The sequence below is a fragment of the Scyliorhinus torazame genome, chromosome 18 (assembly GCF_047496885.1).
Source record: "Scyliorhinus torazame isolate Kashiwa2021f chromosome 18, sScyTor2.1, whole genome shotgun sequence".
In the NCBI taxonomy this organism is placed as follows: Eukaryota; Metazoa; Chordata; class Chondrichthyes; order Carcharhiniformes; family Scyliorhinidae; genus Scyliorhinus; species Scyliorhinus torazame.
In genome coordinates, this window is record NC_092724.1 from 11,151,107 (window position 1) to 11,165,854 (window position 14,748).

The 14,748-nt window shown below is 48.2% G+C and overlaps 1 long non-coding RNA gene across 1 annotated transcript; it reads right to left on the minus strand.

The window, feature by feature from the left end:
• Positions 1-378: 378 nt before the first annotated feature.
• LOC140394776 (uncharacterized) lies at positions 379-11,575 on the minus strand. The gene is made up of 2 exons (XR_011935997.1): positions 11,475-11,575; positions 379-876 (listed from the first exon to the last, which is right to left on the minus strand). It is a non-coding gene; the product is annotated as an uncharacterized lncRNA (long non-coding RNA).
• Between the last annotated feature and the right edge of the window lie 3,173 nt (positions 11,576-14,748).

Consider the following 14,748-nt stretch of genomic DNA (forward strand, 5'->3'; position numbering starts at 1 on the left):
GGTCACTGTCTGTGCGGAGTCTGCACATCCTCCCCGTGTGTGCGTGGGTTTCCTCCGGGTGCTTCGGTTTCCTCCCACAGTCCAAAGATGTGCAGGTTAGGTGGATTGGCCATGATAAATTGCCCTTAGTGTCCAAAATTGCCCTTAGTGTTGGGTGGGGTTACTGGGTTATGGGGATAGGGTGGAGGTGTGGACCTTGGGTAGGGTGCTCTTTCCAAGAGCCGGTGCAGACTCGATGGGCCGAATGGCCTCCTTCTGCACTGTAAATTCTATGATGATCTATGATTTTCTAAAAGCCGACACCCTGGCTGAAAGGGCTTACCCAACTGCAAAATAGATCATCTTCATTCTGGAAATGTTGATTAATGAAACTAAGAGTTGAAAAAGTAAAAAAAGATTTTTATGTTACACTTTTCACAGGGCTGTACATTGTCAGTCGTCAATAAATTTAAGGTCAATTATTTTCCTGTCGGAGAGCTTTAATGCAGTGAGATTTGCCAGCTGGCAAGCAACAATGATGTTTCCATCCCTCTTGGCTTCCATTGTTTATTTGTTGAGTGGATTTTGACGCCCAATTTTGCATCTGCTGCAGCTCCTTACCAGTTCAATGTCTCCGCTCAAGCTTCCTGTAAGGATCCTTGTGAAGGGAAACAATAGTTTTCAATAAGTTCAGCGAAGCCTGGCTTGATGGGGAGCTGGAGATTCATTTTTAAGACATTTTCCCAACAGCAGTCTGTATTATCATTGGAGAGATTTCTATCATCCTGCGCTCTTTGTTAACTGTTGCCAGAATAATTTTAAGTGGCCCAACATTTCTTTAAGTTTCCTGAGTGACGGCCTTCTGTGGATTTGCACTTTCAATTTGCAACATTTCCCCTGTGAACAGAGAATTTGAATATGTCATATTTTGTCCACGCACAATTTGAAGACATCCTCAAAGGTATTATGCAATATTTTTGCCACAGTAGTTAGAATTTCCGTGAGTGGACTTTGAGTTTAATTGGTTTGCTATAAAGTAGTATGAAAAAGAAATGGTTAATAAGCATCTCAACTAGGGTTATGGAGGACGTAAACCAAGCGCAGAAATTATTGAGAAGAATTGAGTTAACTAATTGAAGTTTACCCTAGGTGCGATGTATCGTGCTTTTTGAGCTGATTAAGGAACCTAAACCCTGATCCAGTCCCTCTTTTCCTCTGTAGAAAGTACTTAAATGCTTTTGAGGTGGTCCAAGAGCTGTGAATCATAGCTCGATGTTTATGAACATTGCGGTTAGTTTCACAGCAATTTACTTGAGATCCATTCAAGCGTGAAGGGAAATAAAATTAAACAATCCAGTCAGCTGGCTCATGCAAGCTGTCAATCTCAGCCCAGTAAAACTAATTTCCTATGGATGCGAATGAAAGCCTTGCAAATCAAAGGTCTGAGGGGGTTTAAACCCAGGTGATGTGGTTTTGCTCTCTCAGAATTTACAGGTGCTGTTTCCTCTGCCTGAGCCAGAAGGTATAGGGCACAGGTGAGTTTTAAAGCAATGATTTGCTCATTGTCTTTGACCGGGCTGCTCTTCAGCTTCCAGGCAGTGATCTCTGTAATGGGCGATCTCTGGTGTCTCCATAATGGGGGTTTCTGGTAGGGGTCTCTGTAATGGGAGGGGGGGGGTCACACTTATGGGGGTTTCTGTTAGGGATCTCTGGTCAGGGTCTCTGTAATGGGGGTCTCCGGTGGGGGGGCCGGGGAATTGCAAAGCGGGGTGCAGGCGGCCCAGCCGCCAGACCTTGCTATCGGACCACCCGCTCAGAGTGGCGGCCTGATAGTGGGATTCGCAAGGAATCCCGAGTAAGCCCCTTCATGCATAAATTTGTATAACAGGGACAGTGAATTGCCTCTGGATTCTCACTCTCGGCCCAAGTGCCAATCAAAGGAATTCATCTCCGGTGGGAGAACATAGGGCTGGAGTCACCGTTTTTGAGCCTAAATGTGGAGGATCTGTGGCATTTTACGTCAAAACAATCGGCGGTGCCCCCAGCCGATCCTGCGACCGGTGAGGGGCAAGTAGCCGCACCGGGTAAAACTCCCGGCTCCCATGATAAAAGCACTCCTGGATGTTCTAAAGCACTTACAGACAAGGAAGTACTTTGAAGTGCTGTAATGTTGTGAAACCTGACAGCTAATTTGCATGCGCCAATAAAGGGATAATGAGCAGATAATTAGTTTTACTGATGTTGATTGAGGGATAAATGTTGATTTTGTAACGGCAACGAGGAATCCCCACTGTGTAGGTTTCAACAAAAACTTTCTTTATTTTACAATTATCATAGAATTAGAATTCATAGAATTCCTAAGATGCAGAAGGAGGCCATTCGGCCCATCAAGTCTGCACCGACCCTCTGAAAGAGCAACTGACATTGGGCCACTCCCCCGCCCTATCCCCATAACCCCACATAACCTGCACAACTAAGTGGCAATTCAGCGTGGCCAATCCACCTATCCTGCACATCGTGACGCCCCCTTTAAATGTTTGCACCGCTCGCTCCGCTAACCCATTAGAAGCCGGAGGTGTGGGGCAGTACCCCATTTGCCTTCAGAAACCAAGAGAACTCCTCACTTGTGAAAGCAGTGCCGTTATCATTGACAAGTACTTCAGGGAGGCCGTGAGTGCACAAGGATGAACGCAACTTTCCAACAGTCGCCCGAAACGTGGTTCCTGCCATCTTGTGCACTTTGAATGGGTGTCAATCAACAAGAAGAACATGGATTCCTCAAATGGACCGAACTTGTCGGCATGCAAGCTCGCCCATGGCGGACCTGGCCATTCTCAATGATGCAGGGCCATGGGCGAAGGGAGCATTGTTGGGCCATCTAGACAATGTCCATGTTGAGGTCCGCCCACCATACATAACTGCATGCCAGCATTTTCATCTTGGACACGCCTGGATGACCGTTGTGGAGGTTGTTTGAGATCAACGCCTGCCCTTTGTCTGGGACGACTACACGCTTACCAGATATCAGGATACCATCCTCTACACTGAGCTCAGACAGCTTGGAGGAAAAAGCCCTCAACTCACCTGAGGTTGATGCTCTCCATTGTACAAGACCACATGCCGTGGGTCCATTCACAGATCCGCGATGTCGTGACAAGTAAAGAGCCCATGAAATTCAGAGTTGCGACTGCCTAGGGGGTCAAAGGGAGTCAGTCAGCAAAGGCAACCGGCTCAGAGTGTTGGCATTTGCAATTTGCATCCCTGGACTATGTTCGAAAGGATACTTGTAGGCGGCTAATAACAAGGCCCAGCGCTGGATTCGCGCAGAAGCAATGGGCAGAACTGCCTTATCCTCCTTGAAAAACCCAAGCGAATGTTTATGATCCGTAATGAGTGTGAAGTGATGGCTGTAGACGTATTGGTGAAAACATTTCACTACGAAGTCCACGGCCAGGCCTTCCTTCTCGATCTGCACGTACTTCCTTTCCGCTACGGCCAACCTACGGGAGGCAAAGGCGATTAGCCGCTCCCTTCGATTCTCCATCCGGTGGGACAGGACGACCCCAAAACCAGAGGGTAAAGTGTCACATGCGATGAACAAGGGTTTTGCGGGATGGTAATGGGTCAGTAACCCAGAAGATGACAACTGCTTCTTCACCGGCCGAATAACTTTCCAGCGGCTGGCCCCAACCCCACGCTTCTTCAGAAGATTTAAGGGAACCAACGTGGTCACAAGGTTCAAGAGAAACTTCCCATAATAGTTAACGAGACGAAGGGAAGAGCCAAGTTCTGAGGGGTCTGTCGAAGTGGGGGGCCGACTGATGGCGCACACCTTCTCTGCGACGGGGTGCAAACCTAAGCAGTCCACCCGATAGCCGAGGTAGACCAGTTCTGTCGCATGAAATACGCGTTTCGCTTGTCGTAAGCAGACACCAGCCTCAGAGAACCGCTTTAATGCAGACTCCAGGTTGTCACAGTGTTCTTGCTCAGAGGCTCCCGTGACCAGGTTATCATCTAAATAAACAGCCACATGTAGTAGCCCTCGCAGGATGTTCTCCATTACGCACTGAAAAATAGCACAGGCGGAGGAGACTGTGAAATGCAGCTGCGTTTACTCGTGCAGACCCCTGTGTGTATAGATGGTGACATACCTGCGGGAGGCTGGAGCCAACTCTAGCTACAAGTACGCGTGGCTCGTACCGAGTTTTGTGAATGAAAGCCCGCCCGTAAGCTTCACGCAGAGATCCTCTCTGCGGGACATGGGGCAGCAGTCCAGACGAGAAGTCGCGTTTACTGTCAATTTGTAGTCCCTGGATAAACAAACCAATTTGTCCGGCTTCATTACCGGTACCACTGGCATTGCCCAATCAGTGAACCGGATGGGCCTGATGATACCCAAGGACTCCAACCGACCGAGCTTTGTCTCCACCTTTTCCAGAAGGAACCGGGCGTGCCCGGAAATAACGTGCCGGGGCTCCCGGGCCACAACCCCTTTTATTTTCCCCAATCTGGGTTGGAACACTTTGGGGGATTTTCCTAACACCTTGTCCAAATTGCCGGAACCTATCAGGAGGATGTGCTACCAGTGCAACTGCAGATGGTGCAATCAGTCACAGCCCAACAGGCTGGGCCCATGGCCCTTTACCACAATGAGCGGGGGGGGGGGGCACTGACTGGTGCCCATAAACCACCGGGGTGATAGTGGTACCTGCAATATCTAACAGTTCTCCCGTGTAGGTGGCCAACCTGTCCTGGGTGTCCGTCAAATCCAATGTCTGAATCCCCAGTTCAATGCGGTCACAAAGACCGCCATGTCAGTGTCCAATTCCATATTGAGCAGGGGCCCATTTACCTGCACTGAAACTTTAATAAGTCTTGCAACACCAGATTCACCAGTCATGTGTTTGTGGAACCCACCTCTTTATTCACCTGAGGAAGGAGCAGTGCTCCGAAAGCTAGTGATTCGAACAAACCTGTTGGACTTTAACCTGGTGTTGTAAGACTTCTTACTGTGCCCACCCCAGTCCAACGCCGGCATCTCCAAATCATTGCAACTTTAATGGGAGTCACTCGGGGGGCTGCCACACAATTCAACTACATGCAATCATCCTCCTAGTCTGGCTCATCTAGGTGGGCTGGCGTCTGCCTCTACTGGGGCACCTCAACCTTTGGTTCACTTGCAGCCTACGTTCATGCTGGGGTCGGCGACCTGGATCCCCGTCGGAAAGGTTCTTCCTTTGGCTACTGGGTTGGGCTTTACGGATTTCGGTCCAGGGCAAGGCGGTGTTTGGGGGAGGGCCCCCTTGATGGGAGGGCATGCCCCCTAGGGTGTTCACTTCCATTCCCTGTATCTCCTGCACCCCTCACTCTGCGCTTTCCCAGGACAGTGTAATTTGGATGGCCTATTGCAAGCTCGGGGAAGGCTCGGTTAGCAGTTTCTTCTGGGAGGTCGCATTGTTAATGCCACAAACCAAGCGGTCAGGTAGCATTTCAGATAGAGCAGCACCATATTCGCCGAATTCTGCAATTTTACGTAATCTGGACGAAAACCCGGTGACGGACTCACCCGGGGTTCGTTCGGCAGTATTAAAATGGTACCGATGTACTCGAATGGACGGGGTCGGGTTAAAATGTTGCCCCACTAAAGCCACAGGTTCATGACAAGTTTTAATGTTTGGGGCCGCTGGATATTTACAACTCTGTATCATATTGAACGCATGCCCGCCACAGGCAGTTAGCAAGATGATTATCTGGCAGTCGCTGTCTGCGATATAGTTGGCCCGGAAAAAGTAACGCATCCTGATTCCAATCTTCCAGTCCGGCACCAAACATGTCCAAACATCCGAAAAGAGGCATGGTGAAAGCAAATTTCCCTCCTGTATCTGAGAGGTAAGCGGAGGTGGCTCAGCAGCGTCGATAGCTATCCAGTTTTACCCTCGTCGCCAGTTTTGTAAGGGCAACGAAGAGTCCGCAACGAGTAGGCCAATACAAAAACTTACTTTATTTTACAATTATTATTATAAACAGCTCCAGTAGTTCCCTACTGGGTCTTTTCTAGTTGGTGCCTTACTGGCTGACTCTATTTATACATGACCAGAGATTGTTAAGGTCCCTGCTCCCTTATCGGGGGAGCTCGTATTCCAGAAGACCCACGGGGTAGTTAAGCCACACCCCGAACTCCCCTGTTCTTTCTAAAATAGTGCCATATTTATGCCCACCTGAGAGGGCAGATAGGGATTTGGTTCACGATCTCTTACAAAAGATAACACATTCCACAGTTCAGGATGTCCTTGGTACAGCAGAAGCCACTAAAGAGCTGCTTTCTGCCTGGCTGCAATTTTGAGGCCGATGGGAGGAGGTCATCGAAGGACAAGGAAACCAGTCAGGTTACTCTGCTCAGGCCTCGGGCAGGACTCGGGCAGAAAATGCAGAGGGCCTCCCTCACGAGACCCCTTTTTGCTATCCACCTCTCCCCGCTGGGTGTTCCCCCACTCTGACCTTTCCAACCTGACCCCCCAACTCCTAGCCATCCCATTCCCTCCAGCAGGGTTTCCTCTCTGGTCCCCTACATGAGTCTCCCACACTTACCTGTTCTGGGCTCCTGGCTCTTAGAAACTGGGTCTGCCTGTAGTCCCGGCAGTGGCCATTGCTCCTGGTGGTGCTGCTGGGACTACAGAGTTGCCGGCCAATCACATTGGCCAGCAACTCTCTGAGGCAGGACTTCCTCCTGTCATGTGAGAGTACCTTTAAGAAATGGGTGTTTATAAATTAGTGTGTGTATAAATATCTGTAGTGAGAGCACCTTTAAGAAATGGGTGTTTACCACTGCAGTGATGTCAGAGAGGGGGTGGAGCTGGGCTGTCTGTCAGCTTTTTACTTTCGTTTTGAGCAGGCTGCAGGGTGTGTTTTAGTTTCGTTTTCAGTGTTGGAGCTGAAGCCAGACCAAGCAGATATACTGCTGTTCTCTCTGCCATCAAAAGACTATCTCTGGATCATTTGGTGAATTCAGAATTATAAATGTTCTCAGTAGTGAATGTAAGCCTAATGTGCTTCTGTTGAAAGGTGTTTTTAAGTCTTATGGATGTTAAAAGGAAAGCCTAAAGTGTTGTATTCTTTGGGGGTTGTATTTGAATTAATGGTTGCTAAGATGTTCACTGTATGCTTTAAAAAGGTCAACTTGAGTTCATAGAATAAACATTGTTTTGCTTTAAAAAATACTTTTCCATTTCTGCTGTACCACACCTGTAGAGTGGGCGGTGTGCTCCCCATACCACAATCTATTAAAAGTTGTGGGTCAGGTGAACTCCATGATACACTTTGGGGTTCTCTAAACCCTGGTCCATAACACTCCTGAGTGTTTGATTTAAAATCAATTAATATTTCCACTAAAATAACATCTAGCATTTATATAACATTTTTAGTTCGGAAATAATGCTGAGATGTTCCACAGAAATGTAATCAGGCATAAATGAATGCTGAAATAAAAACAATGCGATCTTGGATGGGATGACCAAAAGCTTGGCCATAAATGTGGGTCTTACAAAGGATCTTAGTGGAGAGGAAAGAACTTTGGGGTGCTGGGAGGAAATTGATGAGCATGGGCCCTGGATGGCTGATGGCAAGATCTACAAAGGTGGGCTAAAGTGGAATGGGTTGAGTAGGTAGACAAGAAGTCAAGGCTAGAGGAAGGTAGAGTTCTGTGCAGAGTTGGAGGAGGTTGCAGAGATGTGAAGGAACAAGTTCAAGAAAAGGATTTAACAAGATCACAGAATTGTTACAGCAAAGACGGAAGCCATTCGGCAAGTTGTGTTCCGGCTGGCTCACTGTGGGAGCAATTTATCAAGTGCCACACCCCAGTCTTCACCCTATAGCCCTTCACATTCTTCCTTTTCAGATAACAATTCAATTCCTTCTTGAATGCCTCAACTGAACTTGCCTCCACCACAATCTCAGGCAGTGGTTTCCAGATCCAAACCATTCGATGCGTGAACAAGGTTTTCCTAATGTCACCGTCGCTTCGTCCGCCAATCATCTTAAGTTTGTGCCCATTTCGAACATAGAATTCTTACAGTGCAGAAGGGCCCATCGAGCCTGCACCGACCTTCTGAAAGAGCGCCCTACCTAGGCTCACTCCCCCATCCCATACCCGTAACCCAGTAACTCCACCTAACCTAACTAAGGGCAATTTTGCGTGGCTAATCCACCTGACCTTCACATCTTTGGACTTATGGGAGGAAACCGGAGCACCCGGAGGAAACCCACGCAGACACGGGGAGAACATACAAACTCCACAGAGACAGTCACCCAAGGCCGGAATTGAACACGGGACCCTGGGACTGTGAGGCAGCAGTGCTAACCACTGTGCCACCTTGCCACCTCTTTAAGAAAACTATACAAGAACCATTGTTCTTGATCCTTCCACTAATGGAAACATTTTTCCTTATTTACTCTGTCCAGACCCATAATGTTTTGGAATAACTTCATCAAATCTCCTCTCAACCAAGGAAAACAATCCCAACTTTTCCAATCTATCCATGTAACTGAGGTCTTGTGGATTAGAATTTTAAATTGGCGGCACTGAGGGATCGGGAGCCAATGAGGTCTATGAAGCTCTTGGAACAAAACAGCAGAGAATCTATTGCTGCATGAGCAAACAATGGTTTCCTTTCTCTTATTTTTCTTGTTGCAGACTCCTCCTGCTGGTACAAATGTATATGGTAGCATCAAGAGAACAAATGTCCATTGCAATTTTCAATGCACCACAGCAACGGCTCAGTGATAAATACAGGCAGAATTTTGGATAATCTCACTGGTGGAGGGTGGAGGTTATGAGGATGGTCAATAGAGGATTGAAATAGGCGAGTCTGAGGTGACAAAGAATGGGGTCTTCAGCAGCAAATGGGCTGAGATTTTTTGGAGGCAGGAAATGTTATAGAGGTGAACTTAAGTGGTCAAGTGGTTTTTGTGATGCCAAAAATTTGTGACGAGAGCTCAGCTCAGGGCCAATTAGGAATCAAGGTTGCAAACAACACAAGCCAAAAAATTTCACATGGATATTTAAATATTGCAATGCAAGGTAACACTCCAATATTTTCCATTCCTAATAATATAGTTCATGGGCTGGATTCTCTGTTTTTGGGACTATGTCCCCACGCCGTCATAAAAACTGTGGACTTTCACACCAGAAAAACTGGCGTGAAAGGACCACGTATTCCTAGCCCTGCAGGGGGCTAGCAGGGAACCAGCGTGGATCTAGCAGCCCTTTTGCTGCAGATACGGACCCCCGCACGTTCGGGTCGGAGGCCGCACGGTGGAGGCCACCAGCGGCCGCGACGTGCTCCATGGCGGACTCAGACCGCGGAGCTGGATCTTAAACATAGTACCCCCTGATCGGCCACGCAGCCGACCCTGACCACCCGCACAAACATTTCCCAGCCGCGTATAAGGCACCCCCCCCCCGCCCCCCGATCGGCCTGCCCCCGACCAGGGCGGCCACGGACTGAGTCCGCAGCTGCCATGCGAGTATCCCGACCGGCAGGACCAGGTTAGTTCCACACCATCGGGACTTTGGCCAGTCAGAGGTGGAGAATGGCGGGGTGGGCTTCCAGCAGGTAGGGGATATGCGGCGCTGAGTACGCCGCTCTTCAGGGCCCGGAGTCGGGGAACTGGCGCCGGTCCTGATTTTGTGCGCCAAAATGGATTCTCCACCCTGGCTCCGGCCGCGATTTCGGTGTTGGGGTGCGGACAATCCAGCCTCGTATCCTTTACTGTAATTTATGTCACCTCTGTTTTCATACTATTATTTTTTGTATTGATTGAGAGGCACCAATCAAAACTACAAAAGGATGGCTGTATTATTAATCCACACAAGCAACCAAATACGGGGCTAGAAACAAATTTTACATGTAAAGAATTTGCTTAAGTGAGGATGACTTCTATGTAAATTCAGCTATACCGAAACCACTACTTTGGTAAAGTTGCACCTTGTACTTGTGCCAAAACACTGTTTTCCATTCCGTGAAGGAGCCTTTGTATCAGGGGTGTGTTCTCAGACATTAGTCCTGGGTTATGTTTAACTTAGGAGTCAAAGTTGCATGAGAGTTCTCCCACTTGTTTAGCAGAACAACAGCGGCAACAACGTATATTTGTATATTGCTTTTAATGTAATAAAACATCCCAAGACACTTCAGTGGGGATTACACAACACCAAGCCACGTAAAGCTTGGTCAATGAGAGAGGTTTTGAATAGTATCTTAAAAGAGGAAATTGAAGTAGAGAGGCAGCGAGGAGTGGGGAGGAATTGCAGCAGCACAGATATTTCAGAGGGATGTGAGGCTAGGGGTGATTACAGAAATAGGGAGAGGTAGAGGCCACGAGGGATTTGAAAATACCAGGAGCCAATGTATCATCGAATCAGAGAATCAGAGAATTCCGACAACGCAGAAGAAGGCCATTCGGCCCATCTGAAAGAGGACTCCACCCGGATCCACTGCCCCGCCCACCCGATCCTTGTAACCACACCTGCACATCCCTGGGCACGAAGGGGCAATATTGGCACGACCAGTCCACCTAACCTGCACATCTTTTGACTAAGGGAAGAAACCAGAGCAGCCGGAGGAAACCCACGCAGACACGGGGAAAAAGTGCAAACTCCACACAGACAGCCACCCAAGGCTGGAATTGAACCCGGGTCCCTGGCGCTGTGAGGCAGCAGTGCTAACCGCTGTGCCCCCCGTGCCGCCCTCAGAAATTACAGAAATGTACATCAGAAATTGCAGGAACCCAATTGGACAATTAGATGAACCCAGTGGAAAATTACCAGCAAATTATTTACATGGAGCTCAGAAAAATAATAATCCCTTATTGTCACAAGTAGGCTTCAATTAAGTTACTGTGAAAAGCTCCTAGTTGCCACATTCTGGCGCCTGTTCTGGGAGGCTGGTACGGGAATTAAACCCACACTGCTGGCATTGTTCTGCATTGCCAGCCAGCTATTTAGCCCACTGTGCTAAAACCAGCCCCTTACAAATGCTTACAAATGGGACAGTTTGATTCAAAAAAAAATCCCAAACCACCTTTGTCATAGTCAGCCAGTCTTATCTGGTCTGGTCTTTCATGGCCCAACTGTACATAATTCTTGACGCAAATTTTCTTTTTATAAATTTAGAGTACCCAATTATTTTTCCATTTAAGGGGCAATTTAGCGTGGCCAGTCCACCTACCTTGTACATCATTGGGTTGTGGGGGTGAAACCCATGCAGAAACGGGGAGAATGTGCAAACTCCACATGGACCGTGACTCACAGCCGGGATCGAACCCGGGTCCTCAGCGCTGTGAGGCAGCAGTGCTATCCACTGCGCACCGTGCCACCTTCTAATACCCAAATGTAATTAGAAACATGAAAGTTATTACTGTGACTGTTATTGCATTGAACCAAAAAGCTACATTTCACTGAGTAATTGCACTGACTTGATGGCTGAGTTCGGCATACATACCAAGATAGCGTCTGTGTTTACGCGTAGGTTTCTGAAACTCTCCTGAAGGTTATTATATGATTCCCTGGTAAAATTTAATGCTTTTGTTTTCCGTAGGATTTCACAAACCTAATAGAAATGGGGAAAGGACGTTACCTGTGAAATGAAGACACATTTTCCGAGATAGTTGCTAATCACAGAAATTACATCCAGAAGGAGCGATTTTCTGCTCCAGCACTTGCTGGGAGCACATGTCGGGAATGTGTGCAAATCCAGCCTGTGGCTGTCTTTCCATTAACATTAATCAACCGAAAGAACATCGGCAATGCAGCGAACAATTTCCCTAAATACACTGCGGGCAAGTTGAAGTAGGAGATCTCACCTATTAGTGATTGAATTATTTTCATTATGGGATATATGTCTTGAATTGGCACTTGCAGCGCAGCGCATGCACCAGAAAATGAGCCTGGGTGATTAGTATCCCATGGGGTAATCTCAGGACCATGCTGTGTTCCTCAGAGCTGGTTGGGGAAGGAAAAGAAACACAGCAGAATAACCATTTGTGAACTCTAGATGGCGCCTTCCTCGACCCAGCCACTCCTGGAGCCTTCATGGTTCATAAAAATCATAAAATTATTGAATTGTAGAAAGTTTACGATACAGAAATAGGCCTTTTGGCCCATCTTGTTTAAGGGTAGCCTTCCTTAACAAGTCAAATCTCACTTTCTAGCATTTGGTCCATAACCCTGCAGATTATAGCACTTGAGGGGCATACCCAGGCACCTTTTAAATGAGTTTTAAAAGAAATTTAGAGTACCCAATTCATTTTGTCCAATTAAGGGGCAATTTAGCATGTTCAATCCACCTAACCTGCACATCTTTGGGTTGTGGGGGCGAAACCCACGCAAACATGGGGAGAATGTGCAAACTCCACACGGACAGTGACCCAGAGCCGGGATTGAACCTGGGACCTCGGTGCCGTGAGGCAGCAGTGCTAACCCACTGCGCCGCCGTGCTGCCCTCCCTTGTAAATGTTGAGGGTTTCTGCCTCTATGACCCTCAGGCAGAGAGTTCCTGACTTCCCACGACCCACTGGGTGAAAAAGGTTTGCCTCATCCCCCCCTCTAATCTTCCTACCGATCACTTTGAATCTATGCCCCCAAGTCACCGACCTCGCTGCAGAAGTAAACAGGCCCTTCCCGCCCCCCGCCGACTTTTTTGGATCTGCCTGTTTAATTCGGACAATCAGATGGGTGATCAATAAACAGAGGCGGCACGGTAGTACAGTGGTTCGCACTGTAGCTTCACAGCGGCAGGGTCCCAGGTTTGATTCCCGGCTTGCGTCACGGTCTGTGCGGAGTCTGCACGTTCTCCCCGTGTCTGCGTGGGTTTCCTCCGGGTGCTCCAGTTTCCTCCCACAAGTCCCGAAAGACGTGCTGTTAGGTGAATTGGGCATTCTGAATTATCCCTCTGCGTACCCGAACAGGCACCGGAGTGTGGCGACTAGGGGCTTTTCACAGTAACTTCATTGCAGTGAGTCCACATGTGACAATAAAGATTATTATAATTCAATACTCTCGTAATCACTAAGATCTTCAAACCATGCAGTGCAATCACTTTGTGTGAAATTCCACTCTCTGCTATTTTAATGAAGGTGCTAATCTATTTAAAATACATACAGAGGAGCATAGGTCAGAGTTGACCATTTAAGCCTGATCTGCTTGTGAACTCAACCCCACTTTCCTGTCTGCCTCCCATAACCGTTGACTCTTTGGGCGCGATTCAGCGGGACAAAGTCAGAGTCCTATTTCGGGCGCGTTCAGTGGGATGTTTCTCAGCTCCTGCAACTCCGAGAAATGCCCCGCTATTCAATGGCACTTTGCCATTTTTATTTTGGCCTTGTTGGGGAACGCCCCACCGGGGCCACACTTGCATCCTCGTGGAAGAGCCCTCGTGGATCAGGGCGTCATTTTTAACGGTTGCCCTGATCTTTCGACTCGACCCCCGCCCCTCAGTGACCCCACCACATGGCTCACTTAAATATGCTAATCTGGATCACACTTAGTGAGGGCAAGAGTCAGTTGAATCTCGCGAGACATTTCGAGTGTTGCGAATCTCGCGAGAGGCCTCTTGTGAGATTCACCGGCCTTGTCGCGTCACCAGTTTGTCCCGACGAGATCGGCAAATCGCACCCTGTGTCCATCAAAATCTGTCTAACTCAGCCTTGACCATATTCAGTGACCCAGCTCCACTGCTCTCTGCAGAAGAGAATTCAACAGACTAACGACCCTTTGAGAGTAAAGAATTCTCTTCAACTCAGTCTTATTCCGTGTCCGCTAGTCCTAGTCTCCCTGACGAGAGGAAACATCCTCCTGTTATCCTACCTGTGAAGTCCCTCATTAACTTATGGCCGTGATCTACCGGCCGTGGTGCGCCCAAACAGCGGGGTGGCCAGTAGATCCATGAGGTCCTTCATCGCCATGATCTGAATCCTGCCTATTGTGAGCGGAGCACTATCTGGCAAATCTGAGACTAAATCGGAGACTAGCTGTCTCACTCTGATATGCACTCGCCTGATCTACCGAGGCCCTTGGATCTAACCATTTCGCCTCGGAGACCTCAGGCAAGAACCGTTCAGTGCTGGTCCGCACAAGTGGCACTTGAGGGTGGTCTCCCAGGGGATCTGAGGCCCCCAGGTGGTTGTCCTCTGGGCAGGGTGGCACCCTAGCACTGCCAACTGGGCACTCTGACACTGCCAAGGTGCCCAGGCGGCATTGCCGGCTGAATGGGCACTGTCAGGATGCCAGGCTGGCAGTGCTAAACACCCAACTAAACACGCTCATCACAGGACTCTGTTGCAATTTGGTTAGATTGCATCCTAGGTGTTTCAATAAGATTACCCCTCATTCTTCTGAACTCCAATAGGTATAGGTCCAACCTATTCACCTTTTCTTCATCAGGTAAGCCCCTCACCACAGGAACGAGTCTGGTGAACCTTCTCTGAACTGCTTCAAATGCAAAAATATAATTTTTTCAACTGAGAAGAACAAAAGTTTACGCAGTACTCCAGACCTGGTCTCACCAAGGCCCCAGTCAAGTGAAAGGGCCGAAAATCAAGTGCTCTTGTATGACTCTGAGGTTCTACACCCCTTTTCGTAGGCTGTATAATTTCCAGGCTTGTAACCCTACAAACCTTTGTTAAGTGAAAACGATCACAACCAAGTATTGGATAACACCATGAGACTATCAATAGGGCTGATGCGGCGCTTTTCAAATCAAAATCATAATACCATCG